The following is a 13,245-nucleotide window of genomic DNA, read 5'->3' as shown; positions in this document are numbered from 1 at the left end:
AAATCCTTCATTTCTTTCCTCTGTGTTTTTACTTTAATGAGAAAGGAAAATTGGAGACTAGGAATTATACAGTAGTTTCTGTTATTTTCTCACTGAAAGAAAATCTTCAGAAAAAACACAAAATTTCTATATGTTTTCACATATAATTCCTCATTTCGGGGGGTGGGGAAGCTTGGCATATACTGCTATCATCCTTTGTTCTATTTACTAAAAAGGAAAAACATTTAAAGATCCTTGTTCTCATAATTTCCTCTCTAATGTTTCATTGTAGAAAGTCTTAATGCAATCCATATTAAAATGCTTATAGACCAGTCACGGTGACTCACATATATAAGGCCAACACTTTGGAGGCTGAGGTGGGAGGATCACTTGAGCAAAGGAGTTTGAAGTTGCAATAAGCTGCGATTGCACCACTAGACTCCAGCCTGGGCAACAGTGTGAGATCCTGTCTTAGAAAGATAAACAAAATGAAATAAAAATGCTTTAGGAGAAAAGAAAGAAAAATAAGTTAATATAGTATATGTAGGACCACATACATCTTAAAAAATCTGAATTCACCAAATTGATATCGACCCAGGTGACAGGAATCTCAGTTACCAAAAATATCTTCTATATCCCAAACCTTAAATTCTTAGTCTCCATGGTCACCTGTCACAGTGTTTTACAAATCTTTACACCTTTTATCTAAAATATGAAGCAAAACTTGCAGTTTGAGAGAGACTCTCCAAACCCACAGACAGTAATCAAGGACTCTCTGGTTCAGAGAGTTCATGGCCTCCTGACACAGTCCCCAGGATCAGTCCTCTCCTGCTCTAGAGCCACTGTTGGCATGCACACTTATGTTACTACTAAACACACAGGGTTTTCTGTGGCCCAGTGATGACCACTGTACTCCTGAGTTGTTTCTCCAAGTCTCCTTGCTACCAGTCAAATCCAGCACAAGAACCATGAAAGGGAAATCCCTGTGCATGTGTATGGCTGCCCCAAGTCCCAGGGTACTCATCCTTTTTTCTGCTGTAATTGGTTGAGCTCTCACACTATATTCCTACATTGGGCTCTATTTCTAGGTTCTCACTAGTTTCGCTCATGAAACCTCAGTCCCTGTTGAGGGACTGGATCCCTATTTTGGGTTGATGACTGGGAATCCCTGTCCCCTGCTCCTACAGGGCCTGGAGACTAAATTGCTACCAAGTGACCTCCCTGGAACCCTAAGGAGTGAATAAATTTTCTAAATGCTGAATACCTCTCCTTGAAGTTCTGCTACCTGAGACTCTTGTTATTACTTCATATCACTATTAACAAAAATATTATAGACTATCTAGGAATTACTATAATGAGTGAATTCATATGTAAGATATAGTACCTTTCTCTGACTCCTTCATCTGCTTCTGCATAGTCTAGACTATACAATCCTTGAAATAAGAAACTATGACCTTCATTGTTTCACACTCCAAAGCCTAGCACTATTAGTGCTCTGGTTCAAGGCATAAATGAATGAATTCCCCCGTGTGATAGGTTAAATCACGGCTCTCCAAAGATGTCCATAACTTAATCCCATGACCCTGTGAATATATTACATTGTATGGTAAAGGGACTTTGCAGACATAATGAAGTTTATGAACTTTAGGAAGAGTAACCTGAATTATCCAGGTTGGCCCAATCTAATCACATGAAAAAGCAGAAAACTTCCTTTGACTGGAGCCACATGGATACAGTAGAAGGTGGAAGAGGAACAACAGGAATGACGACAGAAGTTAGATTTCAAATGTGAGAAGGCTGTGCTGTAAGAGGTCATATACATGAACTAAGGAGAGGCCTCTAAGGGTAAAGGGTGCCCTGCTACTGACAGCAAGGAAAGGGAGATTTCGATCCTACATCCTCAAGTAACCAAATTTGGCCAAAAATACAAATGAGTGTGAAAGCTGATTCCTCTCCAGAGCCTGCCATAAGGAATGCAGCCTTGCTGACACCTTGATTTTAGCCTGGCGAGACCTATGTTAGACTTCTGGTCTATAGGGACTGTGTGCTTAAGCTTGTGGGGGTTTTTTTACAGCAGCCATAGAAAACTAATACACCCAATTTCTGGTTATCTCTGTTGCAGTCTCCTAGTTTGGGTTATGTCTTAAATCTGTTTTCTTTCGTGTCTTCTTAGACAGCATGCCTAGGAGGAATAATTGTTAGAGGGACCAAAGAATTTCCCATTGTAGGCTAATTTCATACAAAATGTTTCTTTCCTTTGAATACCTTCTTCACAAATTAAAACTTGAATTTTCTAATTACAACAAACATACACAACATTTCAGTCCTTGATGCTTTTATTCCAGAAGCTGTCAAAACTTACAAGTACATTATATCTGCCTGGAGGGCTTGTTAATACACACATTCCTGGGCCCTAGCTCCAGAGTTTCTGATTCTGTGAGTCTGATATAGATCCAGAGAATACACACATTCCTGGGCCCTAGCTCCAGAGTTTCTGATTCTGTGAGTCTGATATAGATCCAGAGAATACACACATTCCTGGGCCCTAGCTCCGGAGTTTCTGATTCTATGAGACTGATATAGATCCAGAGAATACACACATTCCTGGGCCCTAGCTCCGGAGTTTCTGATTCTATGAGACTGATATAGATCCAGAGAATACACACATTACTGGGCCCTAGCTCTAGAGTTTCTGATTCTGTGAGTCTGATATAGATCCAGAGAATATACACATTCCTGGGCCCTAGCTCCAGAGTTTCTGATTCTGATATAGATCCAGAGAGTTTGCATTTCTAACAAGTTCCCACGTGGTGCCAATGCCTCTGGTTAGCTGAACATCCTTTGAAAACTATTATTTAGTAAAGTCAAATAATTATTTTGTTCATAAAATATTAATATCTTTTATTCCTGCTCATTTTTTACCTATTTCCATATTAACATTTGTCTAGATATGTGCCCTTACATTAAGAGTGTAGGAAAAAAGCAAAATAGATGATCAATTTCAGTAAATTTTTCTGATGGTAATGTAAGTTATTGAAATTGAAATTATTTGGAGATTACCTATGTCAACATTTCTCAATAGAAGTACTCCTGGTATTTGCAGTGAGACAATTCTTCATTGTGTCAAATTCTATTCTATATTCCTTGTACTGAGGAACCTACTACCTCTGACCATTTTCCAGTAAATGCTCATAGAATTTCCCCCTCATAGTGGTAACCAACAATCTGGCACACATTCCCAGATGTCCCTGTAGAGGGTGTGCAACACTAATTGAAAACTATAAATCTATTTTTATTCAAGTTTCCATGAAATTCTTCCCCATATTAGTAAGGATTTTCAAATTTTACTCTCATGTTTTATTCATAAATACTGGTTATTCTAAATATTCTAATTAATAGAATATATTACTGAATGAAGTCCCTGAGGCCACAGTCAAGAAGAATATGTAGCTGATACCATGAATTGGCTCACTCAGAAATGCATTCCAACCTCTTTCAAGTGCGCAGAGGCTGCGAAGTAAAGGCCACATTTACCAGACTCCCTGAGGTATCCCTATATGGTTTAATGTCCACCAGTGAGATGTGCCATCATGACCTGGAATTGAGGGAGAGACATACAGGAAGAGGAACCAAGCAGAAAGCATCCATTTTATTTGTGCATATTAAAGTAATATTGATATGTTTTGGAGCCAGAAATTGTAGCAATAGTTTCCTAATTTACTAGCCAACTTTCTGATTCCACCAGTTACCATCATTTCTGGATTAGTGGGCTCCTGAGTGGTCCAGTTCTACTCTATGTCTTTTGGATCCTTTCCTGGAAGCTATATGACTTTAGGACTTACTGCTCAAGTTCAGCCTAGAGTCAACTTAATTTGCACTTCCCCAAATTCTATGAGCCATTTAATAGCCAAGAGTAAACCTTCTTATGTTCCAGCTAGCTGGAGTAGAGTCTGCCCTCTGCAACTGAACGCATGGGTGTCTTTTCCCATAGAGGGCCAGCACCAGAAAAGCATTACATTATATATATAATGTTTACCTTTGTTACTTTTACACTTTTTTTGATGTTCTTATTTTACTAGTGTTCTAAATTATTCATTTAAAATACATATATCTATTGGTTTCTAATTGTCCCTTTTCTTATTTTTATACATACTGTGCACACAGCATACACACACAGATGTGCACGTGGGAAACTTGTGTGTAGCTGATGACTAAAGGTTTGGGGCTTAGGAAGTAGTACATTGCTGCAACACAACTCGATTGAATATAAAATATTTCTTTAGTTCCAAATAATTAGATATTTACTTAAAATATCTAATCTCTTTAGTTATTTATTTAAAATATCTAATCTCTTTAGTTATTTCCAAACTCACGCTTTTGTCCAGCATTCTATTCAGCTTCTCTGTTGACTCTTCTTGTTGCTTTTTTTTTTTTTTCCCTTCCTCTTTTCTTCGGTATTCCTTCCCTGTCTTCTCTGCCTCACTCAGGGGCAAAACAAGCAAACAAACAATCAAATCAAAACAATCTTCCATTTTCAGATATACTCAGTTCTCTTTGGCCCCTACCTCCAAATTCCACAGACTTTTTGCATATTCTGAGAATTTATCTCAGAATTCCAAGATCTCCATCTTATATTCTTTGATAATCTGAGCCGGGGGATTAAGGAGGGTCAGGGGAGGAGTGGGAGGATTAGAGGATTAGAGGAGGATTTCATAGTTTCCAGTTACATAAAGCTTTGTCTCTCAGTTATTCATTTTGGAATAATATAAATAAATTTTAATTGTGTGGTGACAGAGCAGACATTTCAAATTAGAGTGAGAGAAAATATATAGCTATAGGCTTTATAATACAGGAAGCACCACGGTAACTTTAGCTGGTATTGGTAAAGTGATTTCTTCCATCATGTGTTTTCCTACAAGCAGCTCAACCAAATCCTCATCTCTCCCTATGTAAATGCTTTCAAGACATGTTTTTCATACCAAGGAATTTCTTTTTTTTTCTTTTTTTTTTTTTAATTTATTTATTATTATTATACTTTAAGTTGTAGGGTACATGTGCATAACGTGCAGGTTTGTTACATATGTATACTTGCGCCATGTTGGTGTGCTGCACCCATCAACTTGTCATTTACATCAGGTATAACTCCCAATGCAATCCCTCCCCCCTCCCCCCTCCCCATGACAGGCCCCTGTGTGTGATGTTCCCCTTCCTGAGTCCAAGTGATCTCATTGTTCAGTTCCCACCTATGAGTGAGAACATGCGGTGTTTCATACCAGGGAATTTCTAAAGGGGTATTCACTCTTTAATTTTTTATTCTAAGGCTCTAATGCTATTTATTTTCTTTATAAGGTTTGATTTTATTCTACTTTTTTCTTTTGGTTTAATCGATTGCTCTTCTGCAATCTCTCATGACTTACATTATTGCCAAAATACTTTTCTATTTTCTAATCACACTGCTTGCCGGTATGTCATTCTTCCTCACTTCGGTACCCCATTGCGGGAATCCTCACAGATAATGAACATGAACCTAATAGACATGCTCCTCAAGTCTGGTAATGAGAAGGAAAAAAAAAATCGAACTATCTCATTCATGAGTAGAAATTAGGAACTGTGAATTTCCTCATTTGTCTCATTTAATAAGGTGATTCACATGCCAGCACTTTTAAAACTGTAAAATGCTATGTAAATGTTGGTTACTATTTACAATAATAATAATAACCATCACCACCACTACCATCATAACACTTTCTCTTCCCATAATTGTACCCTTTGGAAGTTGATTCAGATCATAAATGTCATAACTATGATTTTATCCACTAAAGGCTAGTAGGAAGGGAGCCTAATTAAAACCTAGTTTTGCTGGGAAAACATAGTAGAAAAGTCATCTGTAGATGATAACGATTTAAAAGGATTTTCCACATCTAGGGTGATACGTCCTGTATGAAGATGTAAATGTAAACAAATCTTAATATAGCTATTCAAACAATGAGAAGACCTACTGCAGACTTATATTAAAAAGCCAGCTGCCATAGTTCATTTTAACCAAGTCATTTCATGGAATTTAAAGGGACAGACACATTTGGCTTTTATTACGTTTTCAGAAAAACAAACAAACAAAAAAAACCTGTTATCTGTAAAGAGTAAAGCAGGGGAAAATTAATGAAGGTGGAAAGTTAGTGAGGATTTATCTCAAAAATGTTAATTTTTCCCCAAATCTAAAGATAACTGTCTGATACAGTCATCAGCAGGGGTTGGTAGGAAGGGCAGAAGGTTTGAGAGTGGAAGTTTGCCAAGAAACAGAGTGTCAGGAAGAAGAGGTATCAATGTATGCCACAGTCATCCATGTACTGGAAATACCCATAAGTCAAAGTGTCTGGCTAAGGACAGTGAAACTTTACTAAGGAGTAATCTCAGTCATCTTTTTTTTTTTTTTTTTTGGTGAGTTTTTCTTTTTTTTTTTTTTTGGAGCCAAGGTCTTGCTCTGTTGCCTAGGCTGGAGTGCAGCGGCATGATCATAACTCACTGCAGCCTTGAATTCCTGGCCTCAAACGATCCTCCCACCTTGGCCTCCCAAAGTGCTGGGATTACAGGCATGAGCCTGGCCCTCGGTCATCTTTTATTTTCCTAAAACGAATCATCAAAAGTCTTCATAAAACATTTTGGTATTGTTTTGCAAAATAGAGTAGTTAATATTGTCTGTAGGAGAACTCAATATGTTTTCTAGAGACCCTTATAAGCTATTTCATCATTCCTTAATTCATTCATTCTCCAGTCAAGACTTTCTCTTATCTAAGGTATATGTATACAAGTAGTGCAAAATACTATAGACAATGCAAAACAAAAACCATAAAAAAACAAAAAACTAGTTGAAAGGAAGTATCTGCTCAATATTTCAGCTGTAATGTCTTCATGTCTCTGGATAGTCAGTTTATTGATTTTTCCTCCTCTTTTTTGATGATTTGACTGCTTGTTTTGTCAACATATAATTTCAGTTTCAGTCTGCATTTTAGGTACATGTGATGTCATGAAATCGTTCTTTTTATTCCCCTCAGTCCTTAAATCCACTTTGGAATATCATGGATGCTGTTTAATATAATTATTCCTGATTTATACACTTATACTATATCAGGTTTTTGTAATCTACTCAAGTACAGATACATCCAGTTCTTTTTTAAATACATTGATTTCAATTGCATAAAAAATTGTAAGATAAAAGATGAAGGCAATAAGAAATAAACATAGATCAAAGGAGAAAATCAAGAAAGGGCAGGTTCATAGATAAATGCACGAAGTAATCAAATTAACAAGGATTTTTATGATGGTGTAATTAATGAACTGCAATTTTACATTAGTCTCCTGCAAAAAGAAATATGGAGAAGGAGAAAAGGCAATTATGCATTAATGAAGACTATGATAATGTGGCAGCAATATTAGATAGCAGTAATGGAATTAAATTTTATAAAGGAAAATTCCAGAAAGATAACAGATGAAACAACATAACAATATGTATGAATTGTTCTAAGAGAATTGTACATGCTAACTAACTACCATTTTGATATTACTTACAAAAAATGTAAAGATAAAAGGGAACATTATCATGACATAAATAAATTAGCCCTTTATTTGTATAGATGCTAAAATGTTTAGGCTTTTTATTATTGGTTTAGTTTTTCTAATAAATATTTATTCCAAATTAACTCTGATAGAGATTTACGTATGGCAAAACTAAAGGACCATAGGGATTAAATAAATTTCCAAAAACATACATATCTGTTAAATAGAGCCAGAGCCTTACCTCTGCACTCAAGCCCTCCCTTTCCTGATGCTAACTCCATTTCCTACATGACCACCTGACCTCAACCCTGGTGTGTTAACTTAAAACAATTTCCTTTGATTTACATTTTCTTTTTAATTGTGTTGAAGATGAATTTATTCTAACATTGTCAGATTTTCTGATGTTATACCATGTTGAAAAAAATCACTTTCAAGTTCAATTTATTTGTTATTGCAAATAAAATCAATAGAGATTATTTACTTTAGCACTGTCTTTTGGCATTTATTTTTTTCTATTTCTAGAAGAGAGTACGTTATCACTTTTTGAAAGATGAAAATTGTAACTTGGAGGAAGTCAGTGATGTGAAATTGGTTCTTTCAGTAGTATAGTAGTCATTCTTCACAGACAGTCTAACAGTAAAGCTATTCATGCTTTTATAGTTTCTGTCTTTACAGATAAGAATTGTAATACAAAGGCCGGGCGCGGTGGCTCAAGCCTGTAATCCCAGCACTTTGGGAGGCCGAGACGAGTGGATCACGAGGTCAGGAGATCGAGACCATCCTGGCTAACACGGTGAAACCCCGTCTCTACTAAAAAATACAAAAAACTAGCCGGGCGAGGTGGCGGGTGCCTGTAGTCCCAGCTACTCGGGAGGCTGAGGCAGGAGAATGGCGGGAACCCGGGAGGCGGAGCTTGCAGTGAGCCGAGATCGTGCCACTGCACTCCAGCCTGGGCAACAAAGCAAGACTCTGCCTCAAACAAAAAAAAATTGTAATACAAAATTTGTTGTCTTTGTAGGGATTTCGAGGAAAAGATACTTACATTTGTAACATAAAAATATAGATGAATAAAGTATAAAAATGAGATATAGGTAACTAAGCAGATGGGGGTCCCTCGCTGTTTTAATTATCAATAGCTTCCAAAATAAAATTGCATTTTCAAATGAGCTAATGATACAACTTCCATGTACAATTGTTTTCTTAAGATTTCATTCTACGTGAAAAATGAGAAGATTCAAGAATGTGATGTATTTTTGTGAAAACATAGAAATTAGAATTGGAAGTGAATCTTTAATAAGTGATTAAGTATATTTTATCACACAAATACCTTAACCTGAAGAGTTTATATTCTAAACTAGAAAGGTACTGGAAAATAAAAGCCATTATTTTCCTCACATAAAGCATTTTACATCAAGGAGAAAAAAAAAAATTAACAATAGAGACCTGACTCTGAGGTGCTTACAATAAAATACCTTGATTGTCCAAAATGTTATTGTTGAAAGGAAGACATAGATCAAAAGAAAGGATAATATTTGACCAAGTTATCCCTTTGCCTTTGTAACTAACACTATCAGCACTTCAATTTCTTTGTTAGATGTCACATTAGGTTTTCTCCAAAAATGAATGACAATACATATAAGAGTATATAAAACTTAATTATTTTAAAATTTAAAATAGCATACTCTAAAAGGGAAAGAGGGAAGAAGAGAAGCAAAAATATAAATCCAGTATGAAATACAGTATTCAACAATCCTGCAACTTGGTAAATATTAATACATAAAGCAACACTGTCTATTCCCTAAGTGAATGTTTTATGTGAATATTGCTTTCAGGTTCTTCTCAGGCAAGAGAGTGAATGAGAGACTCAATTTGGACACTATGTGGGAATTGATTGCTTAATGCCTTTTAAAATCTCTTTGAAAATGAATTGGTCAATAAAATTCCCCTTTGTTTATTAGGGAGTAGGATGGCAGTCAGGCCTTCAGGCAAAAACAATAACAGATGGTAAGAAAGAAACAATTCCTTTTCTCTCCACCTTAAGAAAGACTTACATTTGAAAGGTAAGAAAAAAAATAAGGTCTCTTGATTTTAATAGTTTCCATACCAGGAGAAGCTGGTGTTAAAGACCCTTCCAAATGTTACAGGTGCTTGCATTCAAATGCGATCACACAGCTGCTGGCTGCCACAGAATGGAAGTCATCCTCAGAAGCAACGTGTCGCAGATTTTCCCTAAATCCCCAAGCTGAACATCAGCTGTGGCTAAGCTTTTACATTTTTCTTCCTGGAAAGGAAGATCCCTTGGCTCATGCCCATGATTATCACTTTGTTACTTAAGTCAATTTCAAGTAAAACTGGAAAAAATAAACATCGTCAGAAATTACATTACTGTGAATAAGGCTTGTCCTACTGGATACAAAGAGATAAACAGTGCCAGATCAGGCCTATTTCCACTGGCTTAATCTCCAGAGAATTTGGGGCCTCCAAGTCCACTCGAATAGTTCTGCCCAAGAGCAACCTAAGGGAAACCCAATATCTGCCTTAATCCAGACAATTTTTATGCTAAGTACTTCTTCAGCAAAAACACAATGCAGAAGAGACTATTAATTCCCATCTCTTGCTGATTCCAGAATAGAAAGCTGACTGCCTTCTCACTGTGCTGATTCTTCCTCTGTATTTTTGCTCATCTTCTATTTCTTGGACTGCTACTAGAAGAAAATATTTATTTCAAATTATATAAAATCTCCACCAATACATCTTGCAATCTATGTTGAAAATATTTAAGTAGGGGAGAGACTGATATTTTATTGGGTACGTTGCATGTACTTTTTGATTAATTCTAATAACAACCAGGTGGAGTATCTATTATTAGCCATATTTTTGAGAGGAGGGTTATTTTTGTACTCAAGGTCACAGAATGGAAAATAGGGAAAGCCAAATTTGAGATCACTTTGTCTGACTACAAGGCCATGCTGTTTCCTGCAATTCGGCTGCCAAAAAGTAATTCAGGGTAAAGTTTCCCATAAGCACGGGTTTATAAAAAACTTAATAACTGGAGAGAGATCGGGAAAGTGAATTTGTTGTGGAAATATGCTAAGATTGTGTTGATGAATTTAAATTCATACCATTTGTCAGGATTGTATGTACCAAAGAAAGTCATATCGCAAACAAAATTGTGTGTACTTGATAATCTCATAGCATTTACTGGAATAAAAGGCACTTAGTAGCTACTTAATGTACTATAAAAGGCACGACTTTGATGTTTTTAGTTGTATAATTAACATGCAAAGTGCCATTATTTTTTCTTTCATTTTACCCATTTATACATATTATCTGCTCAGGCTCACCACTTGCATCCAATTCAGAAGTTCCTCTGTGTTCCTTCATATCTTCATTGCATGTACATCCACATGTTGGCAACTGATCTTCATTAAGAATTCTGAAGTAACTGCAAAACCTAGACTTTTGATGTCAATCCCATACCTGCTAGTTTTAGAAGAAGACTGTAGGTATTGGCTTGACTTCTCCAGTTCCTGGTTCAGAATAGATAGTTACTACATATTTGTGGAATAGTTTATGAGTTAGAGGTGCGTAACCCCTATCAGATTGCAAGGCAAGGGGAGATTAGTTCATTCAAAACTTAAAAGATTGTTTTTTCTCCCATCCAGTCAGATAATTGTGTTAGAGAAAATTATTTGTGTGCATTACTCTTATTTCACCACTGTTGAAACAGAAAGGGAAAAAATCAGGGGAAAGAGGAGAAGATATAATTAAACCATCATCTAAAAATGGAGAGGCAATATTTTGTGGAAACCCACCAAATGATGAACAGTGGTCAGTAGAACAAAGTAATATTTGGAATTTTGAAGGCAAATAACTTCTGTGTACTTTTATAATGGCTATATAATTGTTTTATGCTTTTTCTATAATGTAAATTTAAAATTTGTAATGTTCAAAGTAATATTTGTGTATTATAAAACGATTAGTTTACCATTCAAGGAGTTCCTCAGAGTTCTGGCAACCAAAAGACAGAAGCACCTGTAAGATAGGCATTTTGGAGGAGGGACGTCAAACTGCACAGTAACATTTTTCAAATGTTTCCCATATAGAAGTATATCCAAAAAAAGATTTATAGAATTCTTTTGTTGCTAGTGATACAGACCGGAGATCAGTGAATACTGGGTAGAAGAGGGCGGTTCCCTGGCAAAGGTCCTACCATCAAGCCTGAAGACCTGCGACCCTAAATGAGAACAGGCATTTCTGTTTTCACACCTAAAAAACTCCCTTTTGGTCTGCCATACCGCCTATCCTGCCCTCATATAAATCTCGAATCCCAAGCTCCAAATGCGACTTGCAAGCAAGGAGACGAGGAGAAAAGCAGACCAGCAAATCAGCAATGGCAGAATGACGTGGCAGAGAAAGACAGAAGAAGGATGTCTGTACTCTGAGGGGAGTTTGGCCAGGGACAGTCAGAGAAGAGTCCAGCCACTGGGCGGCCTGATTCCAGGGGAAGACCACCTTCCCACTCCATTCCCTCTTCTGGCTCCTCATCCATCTCGCTGAAAGCCATCTCCATCACTCAATAAAACATTGCGCTCATCCTTCAAGCCCGCATGTGATCTGATTCTTTTGGGACCCTGGGCAAGAGCTTGGGATACAGAAGGCTGTCACACTGGGGCCCTGCCCTTGTGAAAAGGCAGAGGGTCCATTGAGCTGACTAATACACAAGCCGTCTGCAGATGGCAAAGCTAAAGGAGCACACTGTAACATATGCCCACTTGGGCTTCAGAAGTCGCAGACACACATCCTTAGATGATTCTGTGGGGCTGAAGCCCAAAAGCACTCCTCCCGGTTTCCTGCACCTGCCTGTCTGTGTGCTCACCCTCCTTCAAGGGGTTTGAGCTGTCGGGTGACCAAACAGCTGAGCCACACCCCTGTTATATGTCCTGCAAGGGAAATCAGGGAAGCCTTCTGTCTCACTACTATTTTAAACCGGTTATGGAGGTAATTTTTCATTAAAATGTTATTCATGCCTTTTTAAATATTTAATAAATTCTAATTCTCTTGCAGATATAAAGATCATCTGGATTATCCAGTTTGTGAATATTTAATAAAATAATAACATTTAAATAATATATAATAAATATAAAAACTGAGTATGATATTTCTTTTTTCTTTTTCTTTTTTTTGGGGGGCGGGTGGTGGGGAGATGGAGCCCTGCTCTGTTACCCAGATTGGAGTGTAGTGGCACAATCTTGGCTCACTGCAGTCTCCACCTCCCAGGTTCCAGTGATTCTCCTGCATCAGCCTCCCAGGTAGCTGGGTTTACAGGTACAAGCTACCACGCCCAGCTAATTTTTGTATTTTTAGTAGACATGGGGTTTCACCATGTTGGCCAGGCTGATCATGAACTCCTGACTTCAGGTGATCTGCCCTCCTTGGCTTTCTAAAATGCTAAGATTACAGGCATGAGCCACTACACCCGGCCTGAGTGTGATATTTCTAAAAACATTTTGTACTTCATAAATTACAATTATTTCTAAATTTTCCTGTTCAACATTTGATAAATATTTCTTAGAAATTAACAGATTGTCTTAAGATGCTGTGTCAAATTATTTGTTATATAATTATGGCAAAGGCAGTAGATAGTGATGGTCAAGAGCCCAGATTCTGTAGCAAATAACCAGGGTTCAAATCTTGGTTCTGACAGTTATT

The sequence above is a fragment of the Macaca fascicularis genome, chromosome 5 (assembly GCF_037993035.2).
Source record: "Macaca fascicularis isolate 582-1 chromosome 5, T2T-MFA8v1.1".
Lineage (NCBI taxonomy): Eukaryota > Metazoa > Chordata > Mammalia > Primates > Cercopithecidae > Macaca > Macaca fascicularis.
This window is presented reverse-complemented; position numbering follows the sequence as displayed.